At 42.7% G+C, this 19,662-nt stretch overlaps 1 long non-coding RNA gene across 1 annotated transcript; it reads right to left on the bottom strand.

Moving 5' to 3' along the window:
• Positions 1 to 16,285: 16,285 nt before the first annotated feature.
• On the bottom strand, positions 16,286 to 16,740 carry LOC139193748 (uncharacterized). The gene is made up of 3 exons (XR_011578209.1): positions 16,694 to 16,740; positions 16,487 to 16,562; positions 16,286 to 16,402 (listed from the first exon to the last, which is right to left on the bottom strand). It is a non-coding gene; the product is annotated as an uncharacterized lncRNA (long non-coding RNA).
• Positions 16,741 to 19,662: the final 2,922 nt, after the last annotated feature.

The following is a 19,662-nucleotide window of genomic DNA, read 5'->3' as shown; positions in this document are numbered from 1 at the left end:
CCCTCCAACCCGCAAACCACCTTATCTCTCCCTGACCCTAGATCCATGAACCAAAATTTAAATGAGCAAGCCCCAGTTGTTGCGTCACCCACGCCTCAGTCTCTGCCACCTTCAGACCATGATCTTGCTTCCATAAGGCCGCGCATGACGACTCGATCACAGTCGGGAATACAAAAACCTAACCCTAAATATTCTATGGTGAGGAGAAGGATAAATATTATGTGCCTACAAGAAACTAAGTGGGTTGGTAGTAAGGCAAAGGATCTAGAAAACTCAGGGTTTAAACTTTGGTATTCGGGCACAAATAGAACGAGAAACGGTGTTAGCATCATCGTGGACAAGACCTTGGTACAAGATGTTGTAGATGTCAAGAGGGTAGGAGATAGAATCATGGCAATCAAGATTGTAATAGGACAAGAACTTATCAATGTGATTAGTGCGTACGCACCTCAAGTAGGGTTGGATACGAGTTCGAAGGAGAAATTTTGGGAAGATCTTGGAGACTTGGTGCAAGGAATTGCTCAAACGGAGAAGTTATTTATAGGAGGAGATTTAAATGGACACGTGGGCAGGGAGACAGGCAACTATGAAGGTTTTCATGGTGGCCATGGTTTTGGGGAGAGAAACGAGGATGGGGAAGCTATCTTGGATTTTGCAATGGCATATGATCTCTTCTTAGCCAACACTTTCTTTAAGAAGAGAGAAGAACATGTGATCACCTACAAGAGTGGGTCGTCAAAAACACAAATAGATTTTCTTCTAATGAGGAAAGGGGATCGTATAACTTGTAAGGATTGCAAAGTTATACCAGGAGAGAGCGTGGCTAATCAACATCGCTTGTTGGTGATGGATGTACATATCAAAAGAGTAAGACAAAAGAACAAGACTTGGAAGTGCCCAAGGACTAGATGGTGGAATCTAGAAAAACAAGCCATTTTCAAAGAGAAGGTAATCACCCAATGTGTGTGGGATAGAGAGGGGGAAGCTAGCCAAATGTGGGATTCCATGGCTAGTTGTATCCGAAAAGTAGCAAAACAGGTATTAGGAGAGTCCAAGGGCTTTGCCCCACACCAAAAGAAATCTTGGTGGTGGAATGAGGAGGTACAAACAAAGGTGAAGGCTAAGAAGGAATGTTGTAAAGCCTTATACAAGGAGAGGACCGATGAAAATGGTGAAAAGTATAGAAAAGCGAAGCAAGAGGCGAAGAAAGCTGTCAGAGAAGCTAAGTTAGCGGCTTACGACGATATGTATAAACGACTAGATACCAAAGAAGGAGAGTTGGATATCTATAAACTATCTAGAGCAAGGGAAAAGAAGACAAGGGACCTAAACCAAGTGAGGTGCATCAAGGATGAGGATGGAAAGGTTCTTGCTACAGAGAACGCGGTTAAAGACAGATGGAGAGGTTATTTTTATAATCTTTTCAATGAAGGACATGAAATGAGTGCTTCTTTAGGGGAGTTGAGTAACTCAGAAGAGTGTAGAAACTACTTTTTTTATCGTCGAATCCGGAAGGAAGAAGTGGTTGTAGCTTTGAAGAAGATGAAGCATAAAAAAGCAATAGGCCCAGACGATATACCAATCGAAGTGTGGAAACTTTTGGGAGAGACAGGTATAACATGGCTCACTGACCTTTTCAATAGGATTTTGAAAACGAAGAAGATGCCAAATGAGTGGCGAACGAGCACTTTGGTGCCTATTTACAAGAATAAGGGCGACGTACAAAATTGCATGAACTATAGGGGTATTAAGCTAATGAGTCATACAATGAAGCTCTGTGAGAGAGTCATTGAGCATAGATTGAGGCAAGAGACACGGGTTTCGGACAACCAATTCGGGTTCATGCCAGGGCGCTCAACCATGGAGGCAATCTATCTCTTACGAAGATTGATGGAAAGATATAGAGATGGGAAAAAGGATTTACACATGGTCTTTATAGATTTGGAAAAAGCGTATGATAGGGTCCCAAGAGACATTCTTTGGAGGATTTTAGAGAAGAAAGGAGTACGAGTAGCATATATCCAAGCTATAAAGGATATGTATGAAGGAGCAAAGACTGCCGTAAGAACTCATGAAGGACAAACCGAAAGCTTTCCCATAACTGTAGGATTACATCAAGGCTCATCCTTAAGTCCTTACCTTTTTGCGTTGGTAATGGATGAGTTAACAGGACATATTCAAGATGATATTCCTTGGTGTATGCTTTTCGCAGACGATATAGTGTTAATATATGAAACTCAGGAAGGGGTAAATGCAAAGCTTAACCTTTGGAGAGAAGTGTTGGAATCTAAAGGTCTTCGCCTAAGCCGATCAAAGACAGAATATATGGAGTGCAAGTTCAGTGCAAATGGAGGCCAAAACGAGTTAGGGGTGAGAATTGGAGATCAAGAAATACCAAAGAGCGACCGTTTTCGTTACCTAGGATCTATCTTGCAAAAGAACGGAGAATTAGATGGAGATCTCAACCATAGAATACAAGCTGGATGGATGAAGTGGAAGAGTGCATCCGGCGTGTTGTGTGACCGCCGTATGCCACTGAAGCTCAAGGGAAAATTTTATAGGATGGCAATAAGGCCAGCGATGCTGTATGGCACAGAATGTTGGGCGGTGAAACATCAACACGTACACAAAATGGGTGTAGCGGAGATGAGGATGCTTCGTTGGATGTGTGGGCACACGAGAAAGGATAAGATTAGGAATGAGGATATCCGGGGTAAAGTAGGAGTAGCCGAAATTGAAGGAAAGATGAGAGAAAATCGGTTACGGTGGTTTGGACATGTGCAAAGAAGGCCTACTGACGCTCCGATTAGAAGATGCGACTATGGGACAGAGGTTCAGGGCCGAATGGGTAGAGGAAGACCTAGGAAAACTTTGGAAGAGACTCTAAGAAAAGACTTAGAGTACTTGGATCTAACGAAGGACATGACACAGGATCGAGCACAATGGCGTTCTAAGATTCATATAGCCGATCCCACTCAGTGACTTGGATTTTCCAAGTCTCCAACCGAGAAGTTTTCCTCACTCGGGAAATTAAGGGAACACTACCCCAACCTACATGCTCCACTCAGAAAGCTTCAACATACAAGCTTCAACAAAAGAAAATTCAAAGAACTTAGCGAAGAAGGCTTTGGTGTATTTAACACAATACGTTGAAATGAAGGAAAGCTTATTTATTGATATCCCCGATAAGCTACAAATATGTACATATACATGAGTCAAAATAAACGCACAAGAGGGGGCCTTCACAAAGGTTGCTTAGGAGAAGTCTCAGCAGTCGGTAGAGCCCCAGAAAGAGAAGGCACCAGAGGGGGATCATTTGGAGCCTCAGTACTGGACAGAACCCTAGAAGGAGGAGGCATCAGAGGTTGATCATTTGGAGCTTCATTACGCGGTACAGCCCCAGAAGACGAAGGCAATAAATGCCTTTGGAACAAACCCACAAATCTCTGATGATCAAGTAAAACCTGACCATCAGTATCCTTCATCTGGTCAAGCTTCCTCTTCATGTTTGTAGCATAGTCATGTGCGAGCCGGTGCAACTGTTTATTCTCATGCTTGAGCCCTCTAATCTCCTGTTTGAGACTCATCACTTCAGCCGCCAATGATTCAACTTGGCGGGTTCGAGCAAATAGGCGTTGGGCCATATTAGACACAGAACCTGCACACTGAACACTGAGAGCCAGCGAATCCTTAACAGCTAACTCATCAGACCGTTTGGAAAGTAGTCTGTTATCTTTGGGAGTGAGAAGGTTCCTGGCCACCACAGCAGCGGTCATATCATTCTTCATCACGGAATCTCCAACGGTAAGAGGACCAGTAGAGGAGACGAAGGATGGGCGCCATATGTTGTCTGGAGAAGGCGGGGTTGCCTCTTCAACAAAGTTCAAGTCAAAACGACGGTCGGAGGGGCCAGACATTTTCAAAGGTGTTGAAGAGAGAAGAGGTCGGACAAATCAAGATCTTAGAAGTGCAAGAATGAAGCTTCTACTGGTGGAGATTCAAGTGTGCTTTGGAACTTAATGCCAGCCCCTTTAAAAATCTGCACTCGACGGAGCTTCAGAAATCGAAGAGGCGCCTGCTCAGAAATCGAAGAGGCGTTTGCTTTCTCAAAAGCTGGGCTGCTTAGAGATCACGAGGGTTGATCTCAGAAATCGAAGAGGCGTTTGCTTTCTCAAAAGTTGGGCTGCTCAAAGATCACGAAGGCCGATCTCAGAAATCGAAGAGGCGCTCGCTTTCTCAAAAGCTGGGCTCCCTAGAGACCACGAGGGCCGATCTCAGAAATCGAAGAGGCACCTACTTTTCCAGCCTTGTCAGCACCTGTCACACGCACACTCAGCTTTGCGGAAATTATGGGCATTCTGTCAAAGACTTCTGGGGAGGTAGAAAACACATGAATCTTACTGCTCAATCACCCACTTCCCACACGCAACAATAGCTCATGGGTACCACAGATAACTTTGCCAAAGTTCTCTGCCAAAGTTGAGCACGTGAAGCTTGCAGCTCCCACTACATCGCTCTGACCAAGAAGGGTAAAAGAATAGCAAAGAAACAGCACTAACAAAGTTTAGACCCATAAATTTTGAAGGTCTAGCTACCATATTATTACCCACAAGGGTAAAGGAACAGTACCACTGCTGGATAATTGGAAAGTCTATGTGTGTCAACCTCTGTGCTTCGTGGCAAGGTAGACTAGCAAACATGCCCAACCTTTACTCACATTCGAGAAAACACTCCCAATAAGATTGCTTGCTCCAAAATCGAAGAGGCACCGTCATCCGAATCTCGAGAGCCAGACTCCCAACATGACTACTTTCTTAAAAATCGAAGAGAGGGTAAAGGAACAGTACCATTGCTGGATAATTGGAAAGTCCCTGTGTGTCAACGTCTGTGCTTCGTGGCAAGGTAGACTAGCAAACATGCCCAACCTTTACTCACATTCGAGAAAACACTCCCAACAAGATTGCTTGCTCCAAAATCGAAGATGCACCGCCCTCCGAATCTCGAGAGCCAGACTCCCAACATGATTACTTTCTCAAAAATCGAAGAGAGACTGCTCCCCGAATCTCGAGAGCCAGACCCCCAGCATGATTGCTTTCTCAAAAATCGATGAGGCATCGTTCTCCGAATCAATCGAAGAGGCGCTCGCTTTCTCAAAAGCTGGGCTGCTCAGAGACCACGAGGGCCGATCCCAGAAACCGAAGAAGCACCTACTTTTCTAGCCTTGTCAGCACCTGTCACACGCACACTCAGCTTTGCAGAAATTATGGGCATTCTGTCGAAGACTTCTGGGGAAGTAGAAAGCACATGAATCTTACTGTTCAATCACCCATTTCCCACACGCAACAATAGCTCATGGGTACCACAGATAACTTTGCCAAAGTTCTCTGCCAAAGTTGAGCACGTGAAGCTTGCAGCTTCCACTACATCGCTCTGACCAAGAAAGGTAAAAGAATAGCAAAGAAACAGCACTAACAAAGTTTAGACACATAAATTTTGAAGGTCTAGCTACCATATTATTACCCACAAGGGTAAAGGAACAGTACCACTGCTGGATAATTGGAAAGTCCTTGTGTGTCAACCTCTGTGCTTCGTGGCAAGGTAGACTAGCAAACATGCCCAACCTTTACTCACATTCGAGAAAACACTCCCAACAAGATTGCTTGCTCCAAAATCGAAGAGGCACCGTCCTCCGAATCTCGAGAGCCAGACTCCCAACATGACTACTTTCTCAAAATCGAAGAGAGGGTAAAGGAACAGTACCATTGCTGGATAATTGGAAAGTCCCTGTGTGTCAACCTTTGTGCTTCGTGGCAAGGTAGACTAGCAAACATGCCCAACCTTTACTCACATTCGAGACAACACTCCCAACAAGATTGCTTGCTCCAAAATCGAAGAGGCACCGCCCTCCGAATCTCGAGAGCCAGACTCCCAACATGATTACTTCCTCAAAAATCGAAGAGACACTGCTCTCCGAATCTCGAGAGTCAGACCCCCAGCATGATTGCTTTCTAAAAAATCGAAGAGGCATCGTTCTCCGAATCTCGAGAGCCAGATACCACAGACCACTTTTTCAAAGTGCTTTGACAGAGTTAAAACATGTGAAACTGGCAGCTCCCACTACCGTGCTATGACCAAGCAGGGTAAAGGAATAGCATTACTACTTGTTGTTAGGGAGGCTCCTATATATGCCGACCTCCATCCCCAATGAACAGGCAGACCTGCAAAAATGCTCAACCCATCATCATATCTGAGAGGGCACTCCCAACGAAGCCTTTCGAAATATTCAGCTTTCTTTCCCCCCGATAATACCTCTGCAAACAAGCTATACTAGAGCAAGAATATCTCATATCATCAGGGTTAAAAGCAAGAGTATCCCATATCATGCTTTTTCCCTGTCTTTTCTTTTGGCCTTGTTTTTACCTGCAAGACAAGGAGAAAGAGAGCAATCAGTCAGCACTTGGAATCAAGCTCCCAGCCAGGAACTGACTGCTTGGAACCCCTTACCTGATTACTTACCTGGCATTGCTCTCGAGTACTCATCTTCAACATCTTATGTTTCCAGGGAAGATTCCGCATCTGCTTGAGGAACCGATAGGGCAAGTGCGAAGGATACAAGGAAGCATATGGAGACAAGCGTAACAGCACACGTGCCGATACATCCATTACTCTGTCAAAAGCAAAAGTATCCCATATCAGCAGGGTGGAACGTACTCTAGATTTGATGGACTTGTTTTGACCCTCAAATTCTTCAGTCGGCCTTATACTCTGGAGGAAACCAGAAAACCCTCCAGCTCAGTTCAAGAATAAGCCTGTGGAAAGTTACTTCTTCAAAAGCAAAAGTATCTCATATCATCTCTTCTCAGTTTTCTTCTCTTTATCCTTCATGCTGCTGCAAGATGGGGAGAAGGTGAACAATCAGTCGGAGCTCTGATTGCTTACCTTGTCTGTCACCTCTTTCAGCAGACTCTCTAGCTCGGCGACTTGGGGGACTCCTACTACATGGTTTGTATCGCGCTTGACCAAGCCTGAAACTACAAGTAAGGTTCAAGTGAAATTGATACATTACCTTGTGCATCTCCACCAGTTAAAGATACCACTCCTGGATGGAGGAAGAGTACTTCCAGAGAAGATGCCACATCTACCTATGAGACAGATAAGGCAAGTCAAGACGACACCACACTCCGATACTTAGAAGTTTCGTGATTACGAGATCATTCTCCCACAATATTTCCTAATGTCATTTGTACTAAATCATTCACTTGTACTCACTAAAGGAGAGCTTGAACCTATGTACTTGTGTAAACCCTTCACAATTAATGAGAACTCTTCTATTCCGTGGACGTAGCCAATCTGGGTGAACCACGTACATCTTGTGTTTGCTTTCCTATCTCTATCCATTTATATACTTATCCACACTAATGACCGGAGCAATCTAGCGAAGATCACAAAAAGCGACCGTTTTCGCTACCTAGGATCTATCTTGCAAGAGAACGGAGAATTAGATGGAGATTTCAACCATAGAATACGAGCTGGATGGAAAGAGTGCATCCGGTGTGTTGTGTGACCGTCGTAGGCCACTGAAGCTCAAGGGAAAATTTTATAGGACGGCAATAAGGCCAGCGATGTTGTATGGCACAGAATGTTGGGTGGTGAAGCATCAACACGTACACAAAATGGGTGTAGCGGAGATGAGGATGCTTCGTGGGATGTGTGGGCACACGAGAAAGGATAAGATTGGGAATGAGGATATCCGAGGTAAAGTAGGAGTAGCCGAAATTGTAGGAAAGATGAGAGAAAATCGGTTCCGGTGATTTGGACATGTGCAAAGAAGGCCGACTGACGCTCCGGTTCGAAGATTGTGACTACGGGACAGAGGTTCAGGGCCGAAGGGGTAGAGGAAGACCTAGGAAAACTTTGGAAGAGACTTTAAGAAAAGACTTAGAGTACTTGGATCTAACGGAGGACATGACACAAAACCGAGCGCAATGGCGTTCTAGGATTCATATAGCCGACCCCACTTAGTGGGAAAAGGCTTTGTTGTTGTTGTTGTTGATGATGTCTCTACTGATCTCTCTTTAGTTGAACCAACCTGTTTCAGTCAGGCAGTCAAGCTCCACAACTGGAGGGAGGCCATGGTTCAAGAATTTAATGCACTACAGCGATGTGGCACGTGGAAGCTTGTTCCTTATCATTCACACATGAATGTGCTGCCAAACAAATGGGTTTTTAAGATCAAACGACAGGCGGATGGCTCTGTAGAGAGGCATAAGGCGAGGTTAGTCACCAATGGGTTTCATCAACAACCTGGGCTTGATTACACCGAGACCTTTAGTCCTGTGGTCAAGCACATCACCATACGACTGGTTCTTAGTTTGGCAGTTTCAAAAAAATGGCATGTCAGGCAATTGGACGTACAAAATGCTTTCTTGCATGACTTTCTGAATGAGGAAGTATATATGCGACAACCTGCAGGTTTCATTGATGAGCAGCATCCAACCCATGTCTGCAAATTGCAAAGGAGTATATACGGATTGAAACAAGCTCCGAGAGCTTGGTTTCAACACTTTTCAGAGTTTTTGCTTCAATTAGGGTTTCAATCATCCACGTGTGATTACAGTTTATTTGTGTTCAATCACTCTGGTGTCTACTTGATTTTATTGATCTATGTAGATGATATATTGTTGACAGGGAACAGTACTCGCCACATGTCTAGCTTAATACGTAAACTGGGCACTTTGTTTTCCATGAAGGACTTGGGGCCTCTTCATTACTTTCTGGGTGTCGAAGTAACCTATAGTGGTGCTCAAATGCATTTGAATCAGGCTAAGTATGTTGTGGACTTGCTTAAGCGTACAAAGTTTTTGGATGCTAAACCAATTTCCACTCCAGTTTCTTGCGGACAGAAACTCAGTGCTTACAATGGTGAGCCACATGACAATTCTGAGATGTATCGAAATGTTGTCGGAGCCCTTCAGTATTTAACTATCACGAGACCAGACCTCTCTTATGCAGTAAACCAGGTATGTCAGTTCATGCACTCTCCAAAGAATCCTCACTGGATGGCAGTTAAGCGGATTTTTTGATATGTTAAAGCCACATACAATCATGGTCTTGTGTATAAACCTGGTACTGCACACCTTACAGCGTATTCTGATGCTGATTACGCTGGGAATCCTGATACACGGCATTCCACAGGTGGCTTTTGCATTTACTTAGGGTCCAATCTCGTGTCTTGGAGTTCTAAAAATAAGAAAACTGTCAGTAGGTCAAGTTCAGAAGCTGAATATCGGTAGCTTGCTTATACTGCTGCAGAAGTATCATGGTTCCGGTCTTTATTTCGTGACCTACACTTGCATCTTGATCGACCAACAATCTGGTGTGAAAATGTTTCCTCCATTGCCCTCGCTTCAAATCCAGTTTTTCACTCCTGTACAAAGCACTTGGAGGTGGATTATCATTATGTTCGTGAGAAAGTGGTTCGTCAAGAGTTATTTGTGAATTTCATATGTTCTCAAGACCAGATTGCTGATTTTTTACAAAAGGATTGTCCTCTTCACGGTTCAAGCATCTTGTTTCCAAGCTTCCAGTTGTTCCTCCTCCTGTCAGCTTGCGGGGGGCTGTTAGACCAAGTCCGAGTCTGGTGGTGGGTTCCTCAAATTCAGGAGGTTGTGATCAACCTAAACTCTTATCCAAGAAAAGTTAGATTAGGTCAAACTTCTTTTCGAATGTTAGTTGTTTTCTGTAATACACTTTGTAGTTTCTGTTGTACTTTTGAATTTGAAATAGCCTTGTAAATAGGGATTTCAATCCCTGATGTAATCTGAACGTCAATATAAATACATGCAGCCTCTCTCTGGAAGGGCATGCAAATTGAAGTAAAACCTTGAGAGTTCTTAAGTTTTACACCATTAAGTTTCTCTGACTCGCTGTACGTCGGCTTTTGCCATTGACCTATCCCTTGCGACCTCGCCATCAAGTATTCAAGATTTAACTCTAATTCTCCTTTGCGAACTCTCTTCAATTTTTCCTATATGTATTATGAATTACATAAAGTTTGCTCTTCCCAATGTTTAATTGTTGTTAATTTTATAGTTTAATTGTTTCCCCTAATCTGGATTGTTAAGTTTTGAACGTTTCTTTTTCCAAAATCCACATGAACTGAGCTTTAGTGCTGAACAGACCTAGGTTTTATTTCGTGCTGGAATTTATGATGTATTTAGATTGGGAACATAATCTTTGTTGAATTCTAAGTTTTTATCCACTTTCGTTTTTTTTTTCTTCCCTTCAATGGTTTCAATTAATTGTTGTTTTAGTATAATATTGCCTATATGTTTTGGATGAGGTATTTTTCTTACCTTTTTTTTCTTTCTTTTTTATGTTTAAATTTATATGTAATTCATCTTTTGTGAGCATTCATTCCAAGATTTGTTTTGAAAATGATTTCAAAACAAAGAAAAATTATTCTGCTGGTATTCCATCCATAGTTAATAAAAGTTGGTTGTAATTGTTTTCACCATTGTATGTGTTCTAATGTTATGTTTTTCATTGCACAACTGATTAATCGTTATCTTATCACTAAGAATTTTCAATTTGAATATCAGATGAGTTCGAAAGCTTCTTTTCACAATTTGGTAAGGTCGTGGAGCGTAAGATCATATGCGATCAAGTCACAGAGTCCTACAAAACACGTATTATATTCCAAATATGATAAGAAAACTAATTAAACTGAAAACAATAAAATTACAATACCCCATGTAATTTTAATAATGTAGGAGGAAGAGGTGGCAGCAAGGGAACAAGTACAGGGAGCTATTTTCAATGTGTAATTTTAATTATATTTGGCATTGGCTTCCACCTTCTGATTCTATTCTTTCATTATATTTTGTGTTATTGTTCTTCTTTACCATTACAGGCAGTTATTTTTCATAGGGATGCAGCATTTCTTGGTGTTGTACGTGGGCTAGAAGAAGCAGAGAAGGATAAATATTATGTGCCAACAAGAAACTAAGTGGGTTGGTCGTAAGGCAAAGGATCTAGAAAACTCAGGGTTTAAACTTTGGTATTCGGGCACAAATAGAACGAGAAACGGTGTTGGCATCATCGTGGACAAGACCTTGACACAAGATGTTGTAGATGTCAAGAGGGTAGGATATAGAATCATGGCAATCAAGATTGTAATAGGACAAGAACTTATCAATGTGATTAGTGCGTACGCACCTCAAGTAGGGTTGGATACGAGTTCGAAGGAGAAATTTTGGGAAGACCTTGGAGACTTGGTGCAAGGAATTGCTCAGACGGAGAAGTTATTTATAGGAGGAGATTTAAATGGACACGTGGGCAGGGAGACAGGCAACTATGGAGGTTTTCATGGTGGCCATGGTTTTGGGGAGAGAAACGAGAATGGGGAATCTATCTTGGATTTTGCAATGGCATATGATCTCTTCTTAGCCAACACTTTCTTTAAGAAGAGAGAAGAACATGTGATCACCTACAAGAGTGGGTCATCAAAAACACAAATAGATTTTCTTCTAATGAGGAAAGAGGATCGTATAACTTGTAAGGATTGCAAAGTTATACCAGGAGAGAGCGTGGCTAATCAACATCGCTTGTTGGTGATGGATGTACATATCAAAAGAGTGAGACAAAAGAACAAGACTTGGAAGTGCCCAAGGACTAGATGGTGGAATCTAAAAGAAGAAAAACAAGCCATTTTCAAAGAGAAAGTAATCACCCAGTGTGTGTGGGATAGAGAGGGGGAAGCTAGCCAAATGTGGGATTCCATGGCTAGTTGTATCCGAAAAGTAGCAAAAGAGGTATTAGGAGAGTCCAAGGGCTTTGCCCCACACCAAAAGGAATCTTGGTGGTGGAATGAGGAGGTACAAACAAAGGTGAAGGCTAAGAAGGAATGTTGTAAAGCCTTATACAAGGATAGGACCGATGAAAATGGTGAAAGGTATAGAAAAGCGAAGCAAGAGGCGAAGAAAGCTGTGAGAGAAGCTAAGTTAGCGGCTTACGACGATATGTATAAACGACTAGATACCAAAGAAGGAGAGTTGGATATCTATAAACTAGCTAGAGCAAGGGAAAAGAAGACAAGGGACCTAAACCAAGTGAGGTGCATCAAGGATGAGGATGGAAAGGTTCTTGCTACAGAGAACGCGGTTAAAGACAGATGGAGAGGTTATTTTCATAATCTTTTCAATGAAGGACATGAAAGGAGTGCTTCTTTAGGGGAGTTGAGTAACTCAGAAGAGTGTAGAAACTACTCTTTTTATCGTCGAATCCGGAAGGAAGAAGTGGTTGTAGCTTTGAAGAATATGAAGCATAGAAAAGCAATAGGCCCAGACGATATACCAATCGAAGTGTGGAAAGTTTTGGGAGAGACAGGTATAACATGGCTCACTGACCTTTTCAATAGGATTTTGAAAACGAAGAAGATGCCAAATGAGTGGCGAACGAGCACTTTGGTGCCTATCTACAAGAATAAGGGCGACGTACAAAATTGCATGAACTATAAGGGTATTAAGCTAATGAGTCATACAATGAAGCTCTGGGAGAGAGTCATTGAGCATAGATTGAGGCAAGAGACACGGGTTTCAGACAACCAATTCAGGTTCATGCCAGGGCGCTCAACCATGGAGGCAATCTATCTCTTACGAAGATTGATTGAAAGATATACATATGGGAAAAAGGATTTACACATTGTCTTTATAGATTTGGAAAAAGCGTATGATAGGGTCCCAAGAGACATTCTTTGGAGGATTTTAGAGAAAAAAGGAGTACGAGTAACATATATCCAAGCTATAAATGATATGTATGAAGGAGCAAAGACTGCCGTAAGAACTCATGAAGGAAAAACCGAAAGCTTTCCCATAACTGTAGTATTTACATCAAGGCTCATCCTTAAGTCCTTACCTTTTTGCGTTGGTAATGGATGAGTTAACAGGACATATTCAAGATGATATTCCTTGGTGTATGCTTTTCGCAGACGATATAGTATTGATAGATGAAACTCAGGAAGGGGTAAATGCAAAGCTTAATCTTTGGAGAGAAGTGTTGGAATCTAAAGGTCTTCGCCTAAGCCGATCAAAAACAGAATATATGGAGTGCAAGTTCAGTGCAAATGGAGGCCAAAACGAGTTAGGGGTGAGGATCGGAGATCAAGAAATACCAAAGAGCGACCGTTTTCGTTACCTAGGATCTATCTTGCAAAAGAACGGAGAATTAGATGGAGATCTCAACCATAGAATACAAGCTGGATGGATGAAGTGGAAGAGTGCATCCGGCGTGTTGTGTGGCTGCCGTATGCCACTGAAGCTCAAGGGAAAATTTTATAGGACGGCAATAAGGCCGGCGATGCTGTATGGCACAGAATGTTGGGCGGTGAAGCATCAACACGTACACAAAATGGGTGTAGCGGAGATGAGGATGCTTCGTTGGATGTGTGGGCACAAGAGAAAGGATAAGATTAGGAATGAGGATATCCGGGGTAAAGTAGGAGTAGCCGAAATTGAAGGAAAGATGAGAGAAAATCGGTTACGGTGGTTTGGACATCTGCAAAGAAGGCCTACTGACGCTCCGATTAGAAGATGCGACTATGGGACAGAGGTTCAGGGCCGAAGGGGTAGAGGAAGACCTAGGAAAACTTTGGAAGAGACTCTAAGAAAAGACTTAGAGTACTTGGATCTAACGAAGAACATGACACAGGACCGAGCACAATGGCGTTCTAAGATTCATATAGCCGATCCCACTCAGTGACTTGGATTTTCCAAGTCTCCAACCGAGAAGTTTTCCTCACTCAAGAAATTAAGGGAACACTACCTCAACCTACATGCTCCACTCACAAAGCTTCAACATACAAGCTTCAACAAAAGAAAATTCAAAGAACTTAGCGAAGAAGGCTTTGGTGTATTTAACACAATGCGTTAAAATGAAGGAAAGCTTATTTATTGATATCCCCGATAAGTTACAAATATGTACATATACATGAGTCAAAATAAACAAACAAGAGGGAGCCTTCACAAAGGTTGCTTAGGAGAAGTCTCAACAGTCGGTAGAGCCCCAGAAAAAGAAGGCACCGGAGGGGGATCATTCGGAGCCTCAATACTGGACAGAACCCTAGAAGGAGGAGGCATCAGAGGTTGATCATTTGGAGCTTCATTACGCGGTACAGCCCCAGAAGACGAAGGCAATAAATGCCTTTGGAACAAACCCATAAATCTCTGATGATCAAGTAAAACCTGACCATCAGATTCCTTCATCTGGTCAAGCTTCCTCTTCATGTCTGTAGCATAGTCATGTGCGAGCCGGTGCAACTGTTTATTCTCATGCTTGAGCCCTCTAATCTCCTGTTTGAGACTCATCATTTCAGCCGCCAATGATTCAACTTGGCGGATTCGAGCAAATATGCGTTGGGCCATATTAGACACAGAACCTGCACACTGAACACTGAGAGTCAGAGAATCCTTAACAGCTAACTCATCAGACCGTTTGGAAAGTAGTCTGTTATCTTTGGGAGTGAGAAGGTTCCTGGCCACCACTGCAGCGATCATATCATTCTCCATCACGGAATCCCCAACGGTAAGAGGACCAGTAGGGAAGACGAAGGATGGGCGCCATATGTTGTCTGGAGAAGGCGGGGCTGCCTCTTCAACAAGGTTCAAGTCAAAACGACGGTCGGAGGGGCCAGACATTTTTCAAAGGTGTTGAAGAGAGAAGAGGTCGGACAAATTAAGATCTTAGAAGTGCAAGAATTGAGCTTCTACTGGTGGAGATTCAAGTGTACTTTGGAACTTAATGCCAGCCCCTATAAAAATCTGCACTCGACGGAGCTTCAGAAATCGAAGAGGCGCCTGCTCAGAAATCGAAGAGGCGTTTGCTTTCTCAAAAGCTGGGCTACTCAGAGACCACGAGGGTCGATTTCAGAAATCGAAGAGGCGTTTGCTTTCTCAAAAAATAGGCTGCTCAAAGACCACGAAGGCCGATCTCAGAAATCGAATAGGCGCTTGCTTTCTCAAAGCTGGGCTGCTCAGAGACCACGAGGGCCGGATCTCAGAAATCGAAGAGGCACCTACTTTTCCAGCCTTGTCAGCACCTATCACACGCATACTCAGCTTTGCGGAAATTATGGGCATTCTGTCGAAGACTTCTGGTGAAGTAGAAAGCACATGAATCTTACTGTTCAATCACCCACTTCCCACACGCAACAGTAGCTCATGGGTACCACAGATAACTTTGCCAAAGTTCTCTGCCAAAGTTGAGATACGTGAAGCTTGCAGCTCCCACTACATCGCTCTGACCAAGAAGGGTAAAAGAATAGCAAAGAAACAGCACTAACAAAGTTTAGACACATAAATTTTGAAGGTCTAGCTACCACATTATTATCCACAAGGGTAAAGGAACAGTACCACTGTTGGATAATTGGAAAGTCCCTGTGTGTCAACCTCTGTGCTTCGTGGCAAGGTAGACTAGCAAACATGCCCAACCTTTACTCACATTCGAGAAAACACTCCCAACAAGATTGCTTGCTCCAAAATCGAAGAGGCACCGTCCTCCGAATCTCGAGAGCCAGACTCCCAACATGACTACTTTCTCAAAAATCGAAGAGAGGGTAAAGAACAGTACCATTGCTGGATAATTGGAAAGTCCCTATGTGTCAACCTCTGTGCTTCGTGGCAAGGTAGACTAGCAAACATGCCCAACCTTTACTCACATTCGAGAAAACACTCCCAACAAGATTACTTGCTCCAAAATCGAAGAGGCACCGCCCTCCGAATCTCGAGAGCCAGACTCCCAACATGATTACTTTCTCAAAAATTGAAGAGACACCGTTCTCCGAATCTTGAGAGCCAGACCCCCAGCATGATTGCTTTCTCAAAAATCGAAGAGGCATCGTTCTCCGAATCTCGAGAGCCAGATCCCCGATAGGATTGCTTGTTCAAAAACCGAAGAGGCACCACTTTCCCAACTTCAAGAGCCGGATCTCCTTGGATAAAGCTTGTCTGTAATCTTCACACGCCACATCAGCTTTCCAGATACCACAGACCACTTTTTCAAAATGTTGTGACAGAGTTAAAACATGTGAAGCTGGCAGCTCCCACTACCATGCTATGACCAAGCAGGGTAAAGCAATAGCATTACTACTTGTTGTTAGGGAGACTCCTATATATGTCGACCTCCATCCCCAACGGACAGGCAGACCTGCAAAAATGCTCAACCCTTCCTCATATCTGAGAGGGCACTCCCAACAAAGCCTTTCGAAATATTCAGCTTTCTTTCCCCCCGATAATACCTCTGCAAACAAGCTATACTAGAGCAAGAATATCTCATATCATCAGGGTTAAAAGCAAGAGTATCCCATATCATGCTTTTTCCCTGTCTTTTCCTTTGGCCTTGTTCTTACCTGCAAGACAAGGAGAAAGAGAGCAATCAGTCAGCACTTGGAATCAAGCTTCCAGCCAGGAACTGACTGCCTGGAACCTCTTACCTGATTACTTACCTGGCATTGCTCTCGAGTACTCATCTTCAACATCTTATGCTTCCAGGGAAGATACCGCATCTGCCTGAGGAACAGATAGGGCAAGTGAGAAGGATACAAGGAAGCATGTGGAGACAAGCGTAACAGCACACGTGCCGATACATCCACTACTCTGTCAAAAGCAAAAATATCTCATATCAGCAGGGTCGAACGTACTCTAGATTTGATGGACTTGTTTTGACCCTCAAATTCTTCAGTCGGCCTTATACTCTGGAGGAAATCAGAAAACCCTCCAGCTCAGTTCAAGAATAAGCACGTGGAAAGTTACTTCTTCAAAAGCAAAAGTATCCCATATCATCTCTTCTCATTTTTCTTCTCTTTATCCTTCATGCTGCCTGCAAGATAGGGAGAATGTGAACAATCAGCCGGAGCTCTAATTGCTTACCTTGTCTGTCACCTCTTTCAGCAGATCCCCTAGCTCGGCGACTTGGGGGGCTCCTACTACATGGTTTGTATCGCGTTTGACCAAGCCTGAAACTACAAGTAAGCTTTAAGTGAAATTGATACATTACCTTGTGCATCTCCACCAGTTAAAGATACCACCCCTGGATGGAGGAAGAGTACTTCCAGAAAAGATAACACATCTACCTATGAGACAGATAAGGCAAGTCAAGACGATACCACACTCCGATACTTAGAAGTTTCGTGATTACGAGATCATTCTCCCACAATATTTCCTAATGTCATTTGTACTAAATCATTCACTTGTACTCACTAAAGGAGAGCTTGAACCTATGTACTTGTGTAAACCCTTCACAATTAATGAGAACTCCTCTATTCCGTGGACGTAGCCAATCTGGGTGAACCACGTACATCTTGTGTTTGCTTTCCTATCTCTATCCATTTATATACTTATCCACTAATGACCGGAGCAATCTAGCGAAGATCACAAAAAGCGACCGTTTTCGCTACCTACGATCTATCTTGCAAGAGAACGGAGAATTAGATGGAGATCTCAACCATAGAATACAAGCTGGATGGATGAAGTGTAAGAGTGCATCCGGCGTGTTATGTGACCGTCGTAGGCCACTGAAGCTCAAGGGAAAATTTTATAGGACGGCAATAAGGCCAGCGATGTTGTATGGCACAGAATGTTGGGCGGTAAAGCATCAACACGTACACAAAATGGGTGTAGCGGAGATGAGGATGCTTCGTGGGATGTGTGGGCACACGAGAAAGGATAAGATTGGGAATGAGGATATCCGAGGTAAAGTAGGAGTAGCCGAAATTGAAGGAAAGACGAGAGAAAATAGGTTCCGATGATTTGGACATGTGCAAAGAAGGCCTACTGACGCTCTGGTTCGAAGATGTGACTACGGGACAGAGGTTGAGGGCCGAAGGGGTAGAGGAAGACCTAGGAAAACTTTGGAAGAGACTCTAAGAAAAGACTTAGAGTACTTGGATCTAACGGAGGACATGACACAAAACCGAGCGCAATGGCGTTCTAGGATTCATATAGCTGACCCCACTTAGTGGGAAAAGGCTTTGTTGTTGTTGTTGTTGTTGTATTGTTGGTGTAAGTATTTATGTTAAGTACTAGCAAACATAGTGTTGTTGCTCTTGCAAGGGAATTGTCTTTTTTCCCCAGTAAATTACAAGGATTTAGGATGGGAGTAAGTGTATTGCAAATTGCTCTGTTCAATAGAAATATAGACATGCAGGATGGAACCGATCACATATTTGGACCTTATTCTTGGAAGATTATTGCATTATTAAATAAACTGCATATAATTTGGGTTGGGTTGGGTTAGAAGATATGGCTACAAGAGGAATTAAATATGTGGATTGCTATGGAGTTGACAATGCACTGATGAGATTTCTTCCTTTCTGAATGGCGTGTGTTGTCTACAAGGAGGGGAAAAAGAAGGGGAGAAATTCCTTCTCTTCCATTATTTGGTTGGTCAAGGAAGAAAATACTAATCTATATTTCCTCAGTCCTGCCTAAATTAACTGGAGTCTGAAATGTTCTTTAATAAGGCAGGGCAGCTGCTGCCCTTTGGTTTAAGCAGCAGCAAAGAAGAGAAAAAAGGGTGACGCAGCCCCATTTTTAAAGAAAAGAAAAGTGCTTCTCTCTTTGGTTAGCAATCACTCCATCAAAGTTGAGTCTCAAATAGTCTTGGTGAGACAATTCCTGAGTCTCAAATAGTCAAAAAGGTATTAAGATCCTTACCTCATAGATTTCAACCAAAGAAAACTGCCATCACAGAGGTAAGAAATCTAAAAACCTTAAAGCTTTCTGAATTGGTTGGTGCTTTAAAGACTTATGAAATGGAATTGCCACCTCAACCTAAGAAAAGCAAAAGCATTGCTTTACATGCGGTGAAGGAATATTATGATCAGGATGAGGGGGTTAGTGAGGAAGAATTTGCCTTATTGACTAAGCAATTTCAAAAGTTTTTAAAGAACAAAAATTTTAGAGGAAAATCTGGTTCGACATCGAAAAATGTTAAACCTAACTTTTCATTTGGAAAAAGTTCTAAGGTTGATAAAATTGAATATCCTACTGACAAGAGAAAATGTTATGAATGTTCAGGATATAGTCATGAAGCTAAGGAGTGTGCAAACACTCTAAAGAGGATGAAGACTGAAAAAAACAAAGCAATGCTAGCTTCTTGGAGTGAGTCTGAAAGTGAATCTGATGAAGAGTTTAATATTATTGCTTTTGTTGCTCATGTTGATGCAGGACTAGATGAAACCAAGGACTGGGATGACGAAACAGTTATTGAAAAGTACCAGGAGTTGTACCAAGCCTCTCTGAAGATCAAGAAGCAAAATGATGTGCTAAAAGAGAAGGCGAAAATTCTAGAATCTGAGAAGACAAAGACTGAAAACGAGTTTAAGTCTCAGGTAAATGAATTGGAAAAACAACTTGATGGTATGGTTCAAAAACTGCAACAACTAAGGGATAGAATAAGCGATCAGAACAAGTTAATCACTTCACTATCTACTGAACGTGACACACTTAAATATCAGCTTCATGAGTCACAAAGCAAAATTCACAGATTAACCATTGGTGCAGAGAAAATAGACAAAATGCTTAATATGTGTAAACCAAGTGGTGATAAATCTGGTTTAGGATATGTATCTAATCCTAATTCTTCTTCTTCAGTAACAAAGTTTGTGAA

This window comes from Malus domestica, chromosome 17, assembly GCF_042453785.1.
Source record: "Malus domestica chromosome 17, GDT2T_hap1".
Taxonomy (NCBI): domain Eukaryota; kingdom Viridiplantae; phylum Streptophyta; class Magnoliopsida; order Rosales; family Rosaceae; genus Malus; species Malus domestica.
Note: the sequence above shows the minus strand (reverse complement) of the source record. Positions and strands in the feature narration are given on the sequence as shown.